The following is a 19,319-nucleotide window of genomic DNA, read 5'->3' as shown; positions in this document are numbered from 1 at the left end:
GTGTTATTGACTAATTGATATGGGAGGTCAATAATTAAAGTGTAATGGTTAATAATGGAGATGAAGGATTGAATTATAATCTAGACTGAGAAGTGATTGAAGTCGATTTCGAGTCTACATAAACATGTAGGAGTTTGGACACATCTGATCATCATGGAAAGAGACCATACATATTTAAGGTTCCTGATCAAAAAATTTATTGTTAATCAATGTTAATATTGTTTGGGAGTGGAAATGAGTAGTGAGAGGTTCCATGCATCTGGATTTGGCTTCCATAGTTAAAAAAAAAAAAAAAAAAAAAAAAAAAAAAAAACCAGGATGACCTTTCCCAAAATGGGCACAATTCAATCATGCAATTCCATTCCAAAATATGAAATATGACCCATCGGGATCTCCATCAACCCAAAAAACATAGACTTAAGGTTCCAAACATGGATATTCTATTCTATGAGTAGAACGAGTTTGACATCAAGAGATTTTGGCATCAAGTTTAATTATCAATGTTAAGTGATCTGATGAAATGGATATTTGTATCTTGTCTTGACCTTTTATAGATTTGAGGTCTCCATTTTAGAGTTTTGCTATTGTTTAAAGAATGAGATTCAAAGAATATTATGAAGCTTTTTAAATGAAGGCCAAGAAATGAACAAGAAGGTCTACAGAAGAACATAAGGGTAAACAATTTATCTACAACTAATAACTGACAAAAAGAAGAAACTAAATTGAGGTAACTCTAGAATCTCTAGCCCTGAAGGTCGGGCATGTTGGCTAGTGAACGCGTTTCTAAGGCAACCATGTAATTGAGCAGGTCATAGGTTCAAACCTTAGCTTAAATGTGTGTTGTGTAGGGGGGTTGTGCGGTTACACCTGGACATTATAGTGTCAGCAGACAAGAATCAGCCCCATGTCACATGAGTATGAGGATGGTGCAGCTACCGATTCCACAAGCATATTTAAACCAACTCTAGAATCTATGTATATGATAGTTTGATCAAAGTTTAATGAAGCAAATAGGGGGGGATATAGAGAAAGAGTGATGGAGAAATATATATCAAATTGATACATTGGTTTGAGTTAAAATTTGTGAATTGAAATAGGAAAAAGTAAGCCCTACATCAAAATTTGGTATCAAAGCATAAGATGCTCTAAGAAAAGACGAAAAATTTTAGATACCCACAAGAGAGTTTACGTTCTACTATAGTTAAGAAAATTTGTTGAAATTCCAATCTTGAGATTGCAAATATTGAAAGGTTTCAAGTGAGGTAGACAAAAAAAATCATATAAATGTAGGTTATATTACATTGAGGCTAAAAAGAACACATCTATCTTCACTTTGTGAAGCTATAAGATGAAGATGCAAGTAAATTAGACAAGGAACAAATCTAGTGTTTACAAATCTACAAGAGATTTCCCAAGATAGAGATTTGCATTTGTATTAAAGGTTAGATCTTTACCAAATGCCTTTGATAAAGAGTCATGTTGGCTTTGCATGCAAACAATAAAATTTAAAGAGCCAAAATGATGTTCAATTTATGCACAAGAAAAAGAGAAATTTATGCTCGAAATTTTATTCATTGGATTTGAGGTCAAATATACTTATAGTGAAACGATATCATGTATTAAGAACCATATCATGGCATGTCAGTATTTCTTGATTCTTTTAAAATGAAAAATACATAATAAAGTCTATGGTATGTATAGTCTCTACATATTAGTCTGTATCAATTCATGGATAATGTTTACACCCTAATTGTTATTGTAAGTGCTTCCAGATTATCAGAGTTTGTTGCTTACACATGTTTTCCTTCAATACAAAATAAAATTGAGGAAATGGATTACCTCATAAAAGGAGTGAGAAGTTGTGTGGTTAAAAAAAATTAGAATGCTAAGGTGTTAGTCCCCAAATCTTAAAGTAGTTTGTCAAAGCAAAGAAACAATAGTATTTGAAGGTAGTTTTTGATGATGTATGCTAGATTATAGATTATCTACATCATGGAAGGAAGATGCATATTTTTTTATAGGTCATGTTAAGACACTATAAAATTTGTGTTCATATACGCTTAAAAAAGGATCAGATTTATGATTGTGAAAGAAAAATATAGATATCAAAAGTACAAAGAAAGTAAGATGTTTGCAGATCTAGTGGAGAATGTGTGATTTGTGTTATTCATTAAATTAAAGGATGAATTGGTGGTAAGAAGAAGACCTCAAGCTAGAGAATCTTGAACAATGAAGAGTGAGGAGCAGATACAAGCTCAAAGAGAAGGTTTAGAGGGAATAAGGACCAAAGATACCAATAGATTAGGTCCAAAGGAAGAGATAGACTAGGTAAGATATTTAGCAAGGTAAAAAAGACTTTTTGGATAAGAAGAGGTACTTTGCATCCTAAAGTGAGAGAAGAAGGTGAGTGAAGTGGAGCTCAAAGGAAAAGGACAGTGAAAAAAGGCTTAATAAAGGAAAGAGCCATTGTAAAGTGAAAAATAAGTTTGTGAGGATGACACAAAATAATAAGGGTTAGAGGTCACAATAACAAAGGCAGTGATGATAGAACTGAGAAACACACAAGAACATTTTTAGACCATGGAAATAACCCAAAGAAGAGGAATTAAAGTAGGTTCCATAAGAGATGAAGAGGAATCGCAAGAGGATATGGTAGTTAAATAAGAACATGAAACTGTAGAAGAAATTTTTAAGGCAATCATGAAGGTAGGTGTGTTAAGTTAGACATCTCTATCCATGAAAGAAATATTAATGTGGAATAATTGATTTATTGAATTGTAACTATGGATAAGTGTTTTAAATATGATGCAGTAGTAGATAATAAAAAGGTCAAGTTTGTTGCAAAATCGAAAGGACATGTTTTAGTATGGTGGGATAGTTTTAAAGATGAAAAAAGAAAGAGAGGCAACCAAAATATCACATCATGGGATAGAATGGTAGCTAAGTTAAATTATAAATTCATACCAAATAAGTAATGTGCATAATTGTTTAGAAAACTTCAAAATTTGAGGGAAAAAGAGATGAGTGTGAAAACTTATATAAAAGAAATTTACAAGTTGACTATAAGGGTAGGTCACATAGAACAAGACATGGAAAATGTAGTAAGGTATTTAAATGGTCTAAAATTCAACATCCAAGGTGAGATTAAATTATTATATCCAAGAATGGTGGAGGAAGCTTATTAACTTGCACTCAAAGTAGAAGAAAAGTTGTCTAGGAATAAACTCAATTTTCATGAGGAAAAAGTAGTTATTTCAAAGGTAAGAGGAAACATGGTGACATCAACTCAATTTAGGTTTATGAAGGAAGAGATTGAAGTCCTCCAAGTCAATGTGAAAGTTTAAGAAAAATTCAATTCATACAAAAAAGAACATCACAATTTGAAGGTGAATATTTTTGGTGTAAGTGTTTTAAATGCAATAAATATGGTCATTGATCTTACAAATATCTAAATTTTCTACATGAAGATCATACTAATCAAATTATACAAGTTGGAAATGAAGAAAGTGTAATATCGTCATTTTTTTGAAAAGTATACTTTTCAAGTCAAGCAAACAAATTAAAAAGAAAATACAAAGGAACACATTGTTTGGAACTATGTGCAAGTCAAAAGGTAAGTGTTGCAAAATGATTATTGATGCCAGTAGTATAGATAATTTAGTATCTCTATAAATGGTTGAGAAATTGAGTTTCAAAGGTTTTTCTTATCCTACACCTTATAAAGTGTCATAGTTGCACAAATGACATTATATTTTACTAAATGAGCAATGCAAAATAGATTTAAATATAGGTAGCTATCAAGATGAGGTGTTTTGTGATGTAATCATCATTGATGTTTGTCATGTTCTATTGGGAATAGATTCACAATCTGAAAAAGAGCAATTAATGATGGGAGAAACAATAGCTATACTTTTAAAAAGGATTGTGAGAATCTCTCGTTGTAACCATTGAAGGATGAAGGTGCAACAACATAAATTAGCAATCAAGTATTAATGATGAGTAAGAAGGATTTTTTAATTTTTGATTTTAGACTTTTGTGATCCATATTATTTTTGAGAATGTCTTTCAAATTAATCACATCATTAATTGTTGGTTGACATTTTGAACCATACAATTTGGTTCATATTTGTCCTGAGGATGAACCACATTAGATGGTTTGAAATGTCGACCAACAACTAATGATGTGATTAATCCAAAAGGCATTCTCAAAAAAAGGATTTTTTAAATCAAGAAAAAGCAGAGGAGGCAAAATATGTATTGCTTGACAAGACCAAGAACGATCGTTGTAGAACTTGAGATAATTGATTTGTATTTATAAAATTAAATTTTATTAAATGAACATGAGTGTTGAAAATGCAGCAAGAAAATCTCAATTTGACTTTCCCTTGGTCAAACTAGAGAAAATTTTAATTTCCATTTAAGCAGAAATCTTGGACATAGTTAAAAGAGGTGACATGGCTTTTGTCACTCAGTTAACTCAGTTAATTCAAGTTGGAGGCCTTGAGTTGCAATAATCATGAGTGATTGCTAATTTGTAGCAATCTAATTCAGTTAAATTGAGTTATTGTCAGTTAAACTAGTTCTAATTGTTAGAGGAACTAGTGGAAGGTCAAGTTGTGCAGTGTGACTTTAGTCACACTCAATGATCATCCAGTTAACTAATCAATCATCCCAAAATAATTGTTGCATGCAGAGAATTCAAGTTACCCAGTTGAGATGGAGATTCCAAGGCATTATACTATCAATTGTAGACTATTCTAATGTGTATAGGTGGTGCATGTAATCATAGATTAGCCTAAAGGAATTGTGTAATTCAAATTGAGGAATTTCCCAATTAATAGGTGATCCGGATTTAAATAGGAACGCAACAAATTACAGAGATAACCATAAATACAGAGATGAGATAAACATAAATACTGAGATGCAGCGGAAATAATACTTCATTTCATTACTGTAAAATACTGAAATGTGTTTACAAACAGAAATGGAAATAAATCAGCTAGGGCGATGGTAGCTTATCTCTGAGAAGAGATGTGGCGGCTACATGCCTCTAAACTGTTCTCCCAAAACTATGTTACAATGAGGCTCGAAGGCCTATTTATTATTGAGAAACAATGTAAAACCCTTAACATTCCGAAATCTAACCCTAGAAGATGAAACGCCAAATTGTGGGCCCCGTTTGGGTAAATTGGTACATCAATTTCCCGGGGTCGTAACTTTGGCATATGATCTCCGTTTGACGCGTACAATAGCTCGTTAGAAAGATCTATCCGAGCACTACCAATTTGGAATGGCAACATCGGTCCATGGACCCATGTTGCCTCTGATTTCCCAAAAAAACGTCGTTTAGGGCCTCAAAACAACTCCGGAAGTTCAGGACCCGAAAAACTGCTAGAAATAGTAAATTGTGCTACAATTTAGGAAACTGAAAAGACTGAAAGAGACAGTTGTGGGTGTCCAAATGGGATAGGTGGGTGGCCACCAACATCCACCTGGATCATTCCTCCCCCCTTAGGAAGTAATGGTCCCCATTGCGTTGAGTTCCTCTCTGAGATGAGGAAGCTTTTGCTGAGCTGGGTCTCTGGTGAGCTATTCTGCAATCTCTGATGTGTCCAGAAATGGTGGGAAGCATGGTCCACGATGGTCCACATTGAACACTCGGTGCAAGCGAAGGAATGGAGGAATGTTGTGCTTCAAAGCATTGTTTCCCGTAGCCTTGGTACCAGTGTAAGGACCATGTCGAAGTGGTCTGAGTTTCTGATGGGTTTTGGTAAGGCGTTCTCTCTGCATATGCAACCAGACTTTGTCGCCCACTTGAAGCTTGTGTGGTGCCCCTGTGGGTGAGAAGTTGTTCCTGTGTTCTGTCACGACCGTATTCCTTTGCTGCTGCTGCTGTGTAGAGGAACCCTTTGCAGGGGTCATGGATGTAGCAACGATCTTCCCCTTACTTTGGGAGTGGACCAGACAGATGAATTTCCTGGTCTGTGATATGAGCTTGCTGCCTTTCTTAGCGGTGATCAAAGATGTGGCGGTAGGTGGGGCTACCTCTGGTATCCTGTATAATGAATTGTTCAAAGAAATAATGACAGCACAAGGCCTGGACTCATACACAGCATGTTGCCTCCACAAGTATGGGTGGCCTAATAATACATCACAAACATCCAGAGGTGTAACATCACACAATACCTCGTCTGTGAAGGGTTTGATGCTGTAGGGAAGGCAGCACTGCTGGCAAACTTTTAGATCTCGTCCTTCATGAAGCCACCCGATACTATACGGCTATGGGTGTGTAGTCAGTAGGCCCAACCGCTTCACTACCTCTGTTGAAATAAGGTTCTTTTGGCTGCCACTGTCGACAATGAATTGTAGCGACGAACCCTTCACCCACATCTGTGAGTGGAAAAGGCGCTCCCCTTCCTCTGGATTTTCGAGCTCATCTTTCTGGATCTTGGCAGTGGCAACAGTGGCGCTGGGATCCACATCAATGATCTGCTTCCCTTTGCCATTCCCCTTGTCAAGTTCTGGCTCAAGGTCAGGACATGCATCTGATTTGGAAGCCTTCAACTCAGCCACCAGCGACTGCTTGGTCCGACACTCACTTGTGTTATGAGTGGGACTCTTGTGGAACTCACCAGGGAAAATTTTAAGAACCCCCCCTAAATTCATAAATATAATAAATGGGCGAATCTCCATGGTATATAGGAAAAATGGAAGGCGATTTTATCAATAATATAATATGTATATATAATTTTTTGGCGAATCTCTCACCAGGCATGGCGAATATTTTACTCAATTATAAAATCGTGTAAGATCTTGGCGAGTCTTTCACTAAATAATAAAACTTTGTAAAGTCCTAGTGAATCTTAGCATAGGCTACATGCTGGTTTAATTCCCCCATTTAAATAGGCTACATTCCAGGTGAATACCATGGGTCAATACCATGTGCCATTTTTATTTTTATTAATTCTAATATTAGGGTTAATAATGGTTTTTTGCATGGTATTAATAACAATCTAGTCCATGGTATTTGTCCCATAGTATTTTGGCCATAGGTTTCACCTAAATATAACCCATTTTTTAGTGTTCGTAAATATAAGGTGACTTGTGGAGTAAATATAAAAAAATGTTTTATTTGTTTACCATACGTCTCGTTTATTTATATTTTTATTAATTTACCATACCTCTTTTACAAATATGGTATTTGGCCCATAGTATTCACTTAAATAAAACCTCTTTCTTGAGCCTTCATAATTTTTTATTAATTTACCATACCTCTTTTACAAATATGGTATTTGGCAGGATTCACTTAAATAAAACCTCTTTCTTGAGCCTTCATAAATAGAACGAGGGTTATGGACTAAATATAAAAAGAGGTTTTATTTATTTACGATACGTCTAGTTTATTTATATTTTTATTTATTTACCATACATTTTGAGTAAGTATAAAAAGACCTTTTATTTATTTACCATACCTCCACTTTACTTATATTTTTATTTGTTTACACCTTTACATGTATATAAGGTGACTTATGGAGTAAATATAAAAAATGTTTTATTTATTTACCATACCTCTCATTTATTTATATTTTTATTAATTTACCATACCTCTTTTATAAATATGGTATTTGGCCCATAGGATTCACTTAAATAAAACCTATTCTTTAAAATGGGTGAATGGATTCACTTAAATAAAACATATTCTTGAAAATGGGCGAATGGAAGGTTGTAAGTCCTAATTTCAAGGGCTAAATTTACCTTTTTTACCCTCTCCCTTAAAATAAGGTGGGCTATTTGAGGTGATTTATAAAAATGTACTATGATACAAAATATTCGCCCACTAAAAATTTAAAACCCCTTAATTTCGCCAAAGGGCGAACATTCGCCCCTAAAATTATCCTTGGAACTCACACCACTTTCTTGTGTCCTTCTTCGGCTTCGTGGTGTTGATCTTTTCTTGCGGCTTCGACGGGTTGTCTTGGGTCACCCCGCCTTGGCTTTGTCCTTTGGGCTTCGGATTTGCAGATCCAAAGTCTCGCTTCTTCTGTTTGAACTTTTGCTCGATTTTGACAGCGTATCGGTATGCTGTGCCGAGTGAGGAGATGTTCAAGAACCCCATCTCTTCCTAGATGTATCTGTGTAGGCAGCCGCAGTATTTGAGTACCAGATGCAGCTCAGAATCTTTGATACCCAACTGTGTGCGAAGGGTATGAAAAATGTTTGTGAACTCCGGCACATCTTCGTCTCGTCCCTGTCGCAGTGTGGTCCATTTGATGTATTTGTCCTCATAGCTTCCGACAGGGTAGTACTGCTCCTTGATGGCATCCCGGAAGTCATTCCAAGTGGGTGTGGCTGAAAATAGTGAGCCTGTACTTTCATCCTTCTGCTCGCAGTAGGTTTCCCACCAGTCCTTGACATGGGGGGTTGCTTTGAGAAGAGCGAAAACAATCTTTTCCCGACTTGAAAATTCGTGAATAGAAAAATACCCATCTAGCAGATTTAACCATTTATCTATGACATCTGCGTCTATTTGACCCTCGAAGATGGGGATTTCAAAATTAACTTGTACCTTAAACGGTGTGGCGTTTCCAGAGTCGCTGTTGGAAGCCGATGTGTCGCCTCTGGGTAGCCGCTGAAGGATCTGCGCAAAGCTATCCATCATCGCATTCCTTTGCCGCTCGAGGGCTTCTTCGAGCAAGATTCTGATAGGATCTCCTGCCCCCTCATCTTTCTTCTCATCCGCCATGGGAGGTCGTCGAGATTTGCGAGGCTGGTTTTGCAAAGGTTCGACCAATTCAAGCCCTAACTCCTTATATCCCGACCTCGTTGGGGACATGCAAAGAAAAACAGAGAAAAAGCAGACCGCTCTGATACCACTGATCCAGATTTAAATAGGAATGCAACAAATTACAGAGATAACCATAAATACAGAGATGAGATAAACATAAATACTGAGATGCAGCGGAAATAATACTTCATTTCATTACTGTAAAATATTGAAATGTGTTTACAAACGGAAATGGAAATAAATCAGCTAGGGCGATGGTAGCTTATCTCTGAGAAGAGATGTGGCGGCTACATGCCTCTGAACTGTTCTCCCAAAACTATGTTACAATGAGGCTTGAAGGCCTATTTATTATTGAGAAACAATGTAAAAACCTTAACATTCTGAAATCTAACCCTAGAAGATGAAACGCCAAATTGTGGGCCCCGTTTGGGTAAATTGGTACATCAATTTCCCGGGGTTGTAACTTTGGCATACGATCTCCATTTGACACGTACAATAGCTCGTTAGAAAGATCTATCCGAGCACTACCAATTTGGAACAGCAACATCGGTCCATGGACCCATGTTGCCTCCGATTTCCCAAAAAACGTCATTTAGGGCCTCAAAACGGCTCCGGAAGTTCAGGACCCGAAAAACTGCTAAAAATAGTAAATTGTGCTACAATTTAGGAAACTGAAAAGACTGAAAGAGACAGTTGTGGGTGTCCAAATGGGATAGGTGGGTGGCCACCAACATCCACCTGGATCAATAGGGGCCTAATTCCTCAAGGAACAGTGTAAGGAAATAGGAGCTAATAGGGATTGAAAATTGGCTAAGTGTTGACCAGAGTCAGTTATTTAGGCAAAGGGATAGACTATACACTTGCAGGTTGTGCTAATGCCTGAGCAACCATATGTATTCATCTTTTTTCTTTGGTTAATGCAATATAGATAAGAAGGGGTTTTGAGTAGTTTCTTTCCCCTAGATAAATCTTTGTGTATGTGTGATGTTTCCTTTTGCATGTATATGATTTGTGTTCTAGATTGTGAATTGAATTCCGTAGAGCAATAAATTAGCTTTGAGTCTTGTGATTTAGTAAATTTTATTAGTAGTTTCATATCTACACATAATTTATACATGTTATCATAGCAAGATTCACACTAGAGTAGAAATTTCGAGTTTGGTTCTCAGTAGAATCGAATTTTCAGTTTAGTGTTATAGGATCTCTTCATATCTAGGAAGATTAGCTTCAACGGGTTGAGGCTAGAGTATGCCTTGGAAGGCGGCTCTAATTTCGTCACACTGAGGTAGAATTGGATGACAATGGATTGTTGGAATATGTCAAGATAGACATTCCACAACCACCTTCAGCAGATGTCCATGACCTATCTCAATGGAAGAAATATGTGGCCAAGGCGAGGAGAATTATCTTTGAGGGAGTAAGGGATCACATTGTCTCCAATATCCATGGAAAATATACTCTGTTCACAATGTGGAAATCACTGATAAATCATTTAAGAACAGTTGTGACCACAGGAAGCAAGCACTCAAGGATAAACTTCGAAATATCAAGATGCAAAAGAATGACTCCATACGTCAGTATCTAAGAAGGTTCACATAATGTTGTGATGAACTTGATGGGTTGGTGTTACTATAGCAAAGAATGATTTGGTAATACTAGCACTTCTATGCCTTCCCAAGAGCTAGCACAACTACCAAGATTCAATGAACGGGAGGGAGAAACTACCAAATTAGGAATGCTTATGGTATGATTTGGTACAGGAGGAAATAAGATGGTCAACCAGAGATGGGACTTCATCCAAGGGTGAGGACAAGGAAAAATTTACATTGTTTGGAAAGGAAAAGAAATGGAAAGGGAAGAAATACCAATCCAAATCAAAATCCAGTCAAGGGGCAAGAAGAAAGACTTGTCCAAAATGAAGTGCTTCAATTGTCATGAATTTGAGCATTATGCCACAAAGTTTCCACACATGAAGACAAGAAATAAGACCTCAGGAGGAGCAGTAGGTAAAGCCTTGGCTTCACAGTTCGAGCTTGACTTTACTCTCATTGCATGCATGGCTAGCATAGTGATGGGGAACGTGTGGTACTTGGACAGTGGTTCCTCATACCACGGGATGGGGAATAAATATTTTTCATTGGATTGTAGGAGAAAGACTTGCAGATGCACATCAAGATGGGGGATGATGGAAGGTATAGTGTGATTTAGATTGGTACAAACACCTTTGATAGGGAATCGGGCTCCCCCCTCAAGCTCAAGGGTGTCATGTTCGTTCCGGATCCAAAGAAAAATCTTGTCTTTGTTGCATTTTTGGAAGACTGTGGTTATGATGTGATCTTCAGCAAAGGAAAGGCATTCCTGATACACATAGCCATAAGACAAGTGAAGTAATCGAGCTTTGTGTCAAGAACATGTATAAGCTATATGTGGAAGAATGTATTGCATTAAACACTAAGGCAGAGAAGGTTCAAAGTCGCGATGTCAGTGAACTATGGCATAGAAGACTTGGTCATTTTCATCATGGATCCCTAAATATTTTGCAGAAAATAACCACAAACCTCCCCAAAAGAGCACTCAAGTAGCAAGATGTGTGAAAAGGATGTAATTTATGGAAATACACAAAATCCACTTTCCATGATCGGGATAGAAAAGCACATGCAGTCCTTGAAAGGATCTACTCTAATGTCCATCGACCTTTCTCAATAGACTCCACTTCCAAGAATAAATATTTTTTTATCTTTGTAGATGATTTCTCATGAAAGTGTTGGATCTTCTTCATGCAGAAGAAATATTAGACATTCTCCAAGTTCATTGAATTCAAGGCACTAGTTGAGAAAGAAACTTGCAAGAAGGTGAAGGCCCTCAAGAGCGATAATGGAGGTGAGTACATGTCAAATGAATTAAAAAAAAATTGTGCAAATAAGGAATTCAACGGGAGTTGATAGCACCCCACAACCTAGAGCAGAAAGGGGTGGCTGAGACAAATAAATGTAGCATTGTGGGAGTTGCGAGAGCTATGTTGCATGACCAAGGCCTACCACTGCATTTGTTGGCAGAGGCATGTAACACAACAGTCCATTTTCAAAACTAGAGTCCTCATCACATTCTAGGCATGATTACACCGGAGGAAGCTTTCTGAAGGAGAAAGTCAGATGTGTCGCATTTTAATATTTTTGGAGCCTCTATCCACTGCCATGTCTCCAAAGAATCAAGGAAGAATCTTGAGCCAAAAACAAAGTTGGGGGTATTTTTGGGGTGCACAGAAATGCCTCACAACTATCATGTATACTTTTCATCCCTCATAATGATAGTTGTACGAAGGGATGTGAATTTTGATGAGGATAAAGTGATGCAGTGCTCTCTTGAGAGGGAGATTCAGATTCCACTAGGTGATGAGATTTTAGCTCCAAAGGAGGAACCTCAAGAAGTTGTGGAGTAGCCACAAATTGAGGATCAAAGAGTAGAGACAGCCACTCAAGCATAACCATCTAGAGAAGCTAGGAAAAGAACCAGGAAGCTGAGATATTATTACATGATGCTATAGAGAATGTGGGAGCATCCTCTTCATAGCGCAAGTAGAGAAGATCGCTTGATCGGTACACTACCTACATGGCTCTAATGACTAAGCTTGTAGAGACCAAGCCATCCTCTTTTGAGGAAGTAGTAGAGAAACCTGTATGGGTTGATGCAATGGTGGAGGAATATGATTCCATTGTAAAGAACAGTATTTGGGAAGTGGTCCCAAGACTAGCAGATAGATTAGTTATGGGTTTGAGATGGATCTTCAAGGTAAAGCATGCAGCAGATGGAAGCATAGAGAATCATAAGGCCATATTTGTGGTGAAAGGATTCCCTCAAGTTAAGAGAATTGACTATGAGCAGACCTTTTCTCCTATAGCAAGGTATTCATCCATTAGATCAATTCTTGCACTGCTTGTGCAGATGGGGTGGACGATCCACAAGATGGATGTAAAAACAACATTCCTCGATGTATTTATTGAGGAGGAGGTGTACATTGAGCAACCGGAAGGTTTTGAGACCTTTGATTAAGAGTCGCACGTGTGCAAATACAAGTGAGTGTTGTACAGTCTCAAGCAAGCACCCCATGCATGGTACACTAGGATCAACAAGTATCTCATCAGTTTTGGCTTCACCAAAAGTGAAGTAGATGCAAACCTTTATCATATCTTGGTTGAAGGTAAATTATTGATTATTGTCTTATAGGTTGATTATTTGATTGTAACCAGTGATGAGAAGTTGATCAGATTTTGCAAGGAGGACCTTGCAAGAGAATTTTAAATGAAGGACATGGCACTCATGCACTACTTCCTCGAAGTGGAAGTATGGAAAGGAGATGGGGAACTATTTGTCTCTCGAGGAAAATATGCAAATGAGATACTGAAGAGGTTTCACATGGAGAGTAGAAAACACATGGAGAATCCTCTAGCAACCAATTGGAGGAAAGAGGATGTCGCTTCAGGTGAGGAAGTGGAGGCTACCATTTATCAGCAACTTGTGGGTTCACCAATATATCTTGTGAACACACAGCCAGATATGTGCTATGTAGTCAACCAGCTGAGCCAAGTTATGGTTAGGCCAACCAAATTATTTTGGAAGGCATCTAAGCATGTTCTATGGTACCTCATAGGCACTACCCAGTTTGGAGTATGGTACAGATGGATAGAGGGAGTGAAGCTATGTGGCTTTGCAGATGCAGATTAGGTGGGGAGTCTATCATACCAAAAGAGAACATCAGGAGGAATTTTCAGCGTTGGCTTAGCATTTTTTCCCGGTATAGCAGGAAGTAGATATCTGTGGTACTCAGCTCATCAGAAGTAGAATACATGGATGCCAGTCAAGCAACATGTGAGGTGATCTCGATGAGATATATTATTGTGGGATGGTTTGGTCAGATGATGGATCCAACTGTGATCTACTGTGATAATACGATTTGCATCAAGCTCTCTGAAAATCTTGTATTTCATGATCAATCCAAGCATATATATATCTGGTATCACCATCTATGGGATTATGTGCAGAGGCAGATAAATTTTGTTGGAATACATTCCTATAGAGGAACAAGATGCATATATTTTGGCAAAGGCTTTATCAAGAGGAAAATTCGAGTTCCATAGTGGCAAGAGAGTGGTGAAAAATAATCCCTTTCTTGCTGAAAGGGAGTGTTGAAAAATGCAGCAAGAAAATATCAGTTTGACTTTGGCTTGGTCAAATTAGAGAAAATTTGAATTTCCATTTCAGCAAAAATCTTGGAGGTAGTTAACTGAGGTTACATGGCTTTTTTCACTCAGTTAATTCAATTTGGAGGCCTTGAGTTCAAATAAACATGAGTGATTTCTAATTTGTAGTAATCTAATTTAGTTAAATTGAGTTATGGTTAGTTAAACTAGTTCTAACTATTAGAGGAACTAGGGGAAGGTCAAGTTGTGCACTGTGACTTCAGTCGCACTCAATGATCATCCAGTTAACTGGTCAATCAACCCAAAATAATTTTTGCATGGAGAAAATTTGAGTTACCTAGTTGAGATGGAGATTCCAAGGTAGTGTACTATCAATTGTAGGCTATTCTGATGTGTACAGGTGGTGCATGCAATCAGAGATCAACCTAAAGGAATTATGAAATTCAAATTGAGGAATTTTCTAATTAATAGGGGCCTATATCCTCAAGGAACACCGCAAGGAAATAGGAGATTGTAGGACTTGAAAATTGGCTAAGTGTTGGCTAGAGTCAGTTAGTTAGGCAGAGGGATAAATTATACACTTGCAGGTTGTGCTCAAGCTTGAGCAAGCATATGTATTCATCTCTATTATTTATTTAATGCAATACAGATAGGAAGGGGTTTTGAGCAGTTTCTTTCCCCTAGATATATATCTTTGTATGTCTGATGTTTCCTTTTTCATGTCTATGATTTGCGTTCTATATTGTGAATTGAATTTCGTAGAGCAGTAGAATAGCTTTGAGTCTTGTGATTAGTAAATTTCATGAGCAATTCCAAATCTACACATAATTTATACAATGAGAATATGATAACTAATTATTTTTCCAATGAAGTGGTGATGAGAAGAAGTATATATCAATCAAAGGAAATTATTGTAGAACATGATTTTCTAGAAGAAGTTGTGATGAAAGGAAATGTTGAGGAAATTTTAACTAGTGAACTACAAGTGAATGAAAAGCAAAATGTTGTTTTAAAAGACACTGAGAGGTTTTTATGTGAGGAACATCAATTTTATGTTGAAAATAATATAAGAAAACATTGTTGCAAGCAGATTGTGGAAGAGAAATTATTTGTGAGAAAGGAAGAGTAGAAACAAGTGGCTTGGATACAAGACCATCCATATGAGGCGCATAATGAGGTATCAAATTGAACATATGTGGAATAAAGGAAGAAAAGATGAAAGAATGAGAAGACAAGTTTCTTTCAAGTTTCCATGGAAGTTATTTACATGGAATTCATTTTATGTTTGGAAATGGTTTAAAAGATATAACAAACAAAGTGTTTTCTTTACTATGTTTACTTCATGTGTAGATGTGATCAGACAAGACAAGGAGGTATTGAAGATAAAAATTCTATAGATGAGTAATGAGAATACTTTAGTTATACATAAGGGATTTTTATGTTTTTGTAATAATCAAGTTCAAGAGGAAATCAAGTTTCAAGATGGAAACGCTAAAGTACAATCTAGAAGAAAAGTAGGCCCACACCTAGGAAAAGAATATTTTAAGATGAAGCATTATATTTTGTAGATGCACTTGAATTTATTGAAGAACTCATGGATAAGACTCCATGAAAATTTTATCTTCCCTGGGAGTCTAATACAAGAGCACCTTTTAAAATTGTAATTTTCCTTAATTTTGTAATAGGTTCTAGAGGGTTTGTATAATGGTCCACATAGGGAGGAGTTTGTTTTCTTAAAAATTCCATATAATGTAACAAATATGTTATTTTAAGCATGTAATTAGAAAAAATGAACAAATTTAGTGAAAAATAGAATTTGTTATTATTTTGGAGGATATGAAATATTCTAGAGGTTCAAGACATTTATCCTCTTTGTTTATATAAATGAGCTAATGTAAACGTGAAAAAGACAATTTGTGTTGGAGAGAGAGGAAGGAGAAAAAAAACCATATGACATGTGTGAAATGTGTAATAGAGAAGGAGATTCATGGTTTAATCAAATATAAGTTTCATGTCTAATTTATTGTGTAATATTCTCCTTTCTCTGGTTAATTTATATCAATGTCTATCCAAGAACCTTGAATTATCTCTAAGCATTGAATGATTGAATTAATGGTGCAATCTTTCAAGTTTCTTGTCTATGTGTGTGTGTGTGTGTGTGTGTGTGTGTGTGTTATTGACAAATTGATATGAGAGGTCAAGAATTAGAGTGTAATCATTAATGATTGATATAAAGGATCAAATTATAATCTATACTGAGAAGACTCAAGTTTGATTCTATGCAGAGGTAGAGGAGTATAGACATATCCAAATCATTAGAAAGAGACCATCCAAATTTAAGGTTCCAATTCATGGTTCTACTGTTAATCAAAGTTAATATCATTTGTAAGTGTAAACGAGTAAGGAAATGTTATATGAATCTAGATCCAACTGCCCTAGTTGCATCTAGATCCAACTGCTAGAATTGAAGGTTTAAAAAGAGAAGAAAATAAAAATATTGGATGATCTTGGTCCAAATTGGCATAGATTCATCATGAAATTTCATTTCAAAATATTGAATATGGCTATATGGGATCTCCATCAAACCCAACAACCCAAACTTAAGGTTCAATAGTTGATATTCCATTCTACGAGTGGAATAGGTTTAAAGTTAGGATTTTTTGGCATTAGGATTAATTAGAGTGTTAAGTAATTCAGTGATCTGGATATCTAGATTCAGTCTTGACCTTTTATAAAGTTTGGGGTTTCCATTTTGGAGTTCTGCCACTATTAAAAGAATGAGATTTAAAGAATATTATGAAGGTTTTAAATAAAGGTTAAGAAATGAATGAGAAGGTTTAGAGGAGAACATAAGGGTAAATGGTTTCTCTACAACCAATCACTGACAAAAAGAATTAGGCTAAGGTAAGTCTAGATTCCTTGTATATGATAGTTTGGTTGAAGTTTAAAGGAGTAGATAAAGGGGGGGAATATAAATGCAACGAGTAATGGATAAATATATAATCATTGCATTAGTTTTAGTTCAAAGCTGCAAATTAAAATAGGAAAAAGTAAGGTCCTGCATCAAGTATGATTTTCAATTAAATATTATCTTTTGAGTATTAACTTCTACATACCTTAGCCCCAAGGATTAGCTCAATTGGTCAAGTTCCCATTGCTAAAAGCACCTCGTTAATGGGATGTCACAAGATAAATTCTCCTTGACACCCTTGGGGTTAGGTTATGCTAATAAGCCAACGGGTGATCTGATAATCACCCTATGAGTGACCTCAGTTGAAGATTTATTAAACAAAAGGTATTACAGACTCATGTGATGGTGTGTGTGTTCTGTGTTATTGAAACAACGGATCGATTAGATTGCCAATACACAGAAAATAAATGGAAAGACAGTAGAGAAATACAGTAAGAAACACAAAGACACAAGCAGTTTTTTAATAAGGAGTTCACCCTATTCTCCAGGGCTACGTCTCCGGTCCAGCTTCAGTGGTGGCCTTGTTTTATTGTGTCTTTCAGCAGAGAAATTACAATACAGGGACTCAATATGAGTTCTCCTGAAGCAAATTTTGCTTGGCAAGGTGGTTCTTGGATTCCCCAAGCCACTCGGAGTACACAGACTCTTGTTCTTCCTACCAGCCCTGTGACCCTTGGTCTACAGTGGAAAGAGCCAACTATGATGCTCAATCCAAATAGATTCCTCTATGGGAAGGCTTGATTCTTCAAGCTCTCTGGTGCTCAATGCTGCCTATCGTCAGCTCAGCCCTCTGTCTCCTTTGCTTGGCTTTACTGCTCCCTGTGTTTAGTCCTCCTCTTAAGGTTCACTGTTCACTATCTCTCTTTGTCGCTTGGACTCTTCTCTATTCCTCCTCTCTCAATCTCTATTTGACGGCCTTTGTTCATGGCTTTAGCCATTCGATCTCCATGCATGTTCGATTCCTCTCCTGCCTACGTCGATTCTCCTTCTGCATGTGTACTGGGAATTCCCTATTCGCCGTCAGCATGAACACTCAGGAAGTAGCCACGTGTCTCCATCGGAATAGCGCCAGCCTATTCTTCGATTCGTTTCTTCGGTTATGTCGTGGATACATTCTTTCTCCACCGTGGTGGTCAACGGATTCCAAATCCCCTTAAATCACGGCTTAATTCCCTGTCGATTCCGCTTCTTTCTATCAGGCACAATCTGAGCCATCCAATCTGGGCTCCTCAAGATCCAACATCATACGCACGTCGAGCGCAGTTGACTTGCTCGACCGATAATGCGCGATCACGGAGGTTTTTCTCCCACCTCCACTGCCATGCGTCGATCGCTGAGTGGGATCACTCCGCTCTCCTCCAAAACCTCTTACCGCTTAAGGGCACCCCAATCAACACTGCTGGTTTCCAAGCCATGGGTCCCACCTTTGTATGTTGGCACTTTTTGTTTCTCCGCCTGTGGTTCTCCGGCTCCAAACGTGACCAAGGGCTTAAGGCCCCTCCATTTCGGCCCTGTTTGCCCAACGCTAATCGCGCATCGAAAATCAACTCCTTTTCCCATTTTGGGGCTCCCAGGGGTTAAATCAACCTCCTGCGTAGTCTCCATGGGCCTTGGTCAGTGTGCTTTGACCGAGGTCCTCGTCGTTCCATGCCGGTTGCCATGGCCACTGGTTCAAGGTGTTTTGATTGTTGTTTTGGATTCTTCAAGGATTTGTTTCGTCCCGACACAGTCATGGTTCTTTGACAGTCATTTATGGATCTGATTTGGATCATGGCCTCCCTACTGAAAAGCTTTTGGACCACCAAAATTTGGTTTTCTTCAAGCATCAACTAAGTGAGGAAACTGTTGTCTCACTTGTCCAATCTCAATCCACTTCGCACTACTTGGCTTCAAACCTTTAAGCCCAATCCTGAGGTATTCCACCTGTCCACTGCGTGTCATCCTTACCTTCCTATCCAGCACTGTATCTTCCTACAACTCATTAAGATATTCAGGTAGCAAGTCATCAACAGAAGGTAATTGACTCTGCTCTTCAGGGTCCTCAATCATTGAAGGTTCAAACAACCTCAAGCAATCTGCGTTCACGACTAAGTAGATGTGCATGTAAGCTAGTAGATCAAGGTGAAAATGTTGTTGGGAAAAGTATCCATTTAGAATGCCCCTATCCCACTCTAAGGTGTGACAGTGCCTTAGCAACAAACAAGGAAAACTATTTTCGTATTCTTCTTTATGAAATGTAAACAAAGAGGAAGGATGTAACTAACCTGTGTCTTTCGCTAGTTTGTTGATCCAATCGCTCTCTCCTTTGTTCGCTTCCCGCTGCCTGCTCCCTCACTGGTCCAGCTTCACCAAGTTCCTGCAAGAT

The sequence above is a fragment of the Pinus tabuliformis genome, chromosome 2_1 (assembly GCF_031772625.1).
Source record: "Pinus tabuliformis cultivar Carrire ecotype Pingquan chromosome 2_1, CPIR1, whole genome shotgun sequence".
Classification (NCBI taxonomy): domain Eukaryota; kingdom Viridiplantae; phylum Streptophyta; class Pinopsida; order Pinales; family Pinaceae; genus Pinus; species Pinus tabuliformis.
Note: the sequence above shows the minus strand (reverse complement) of the source record.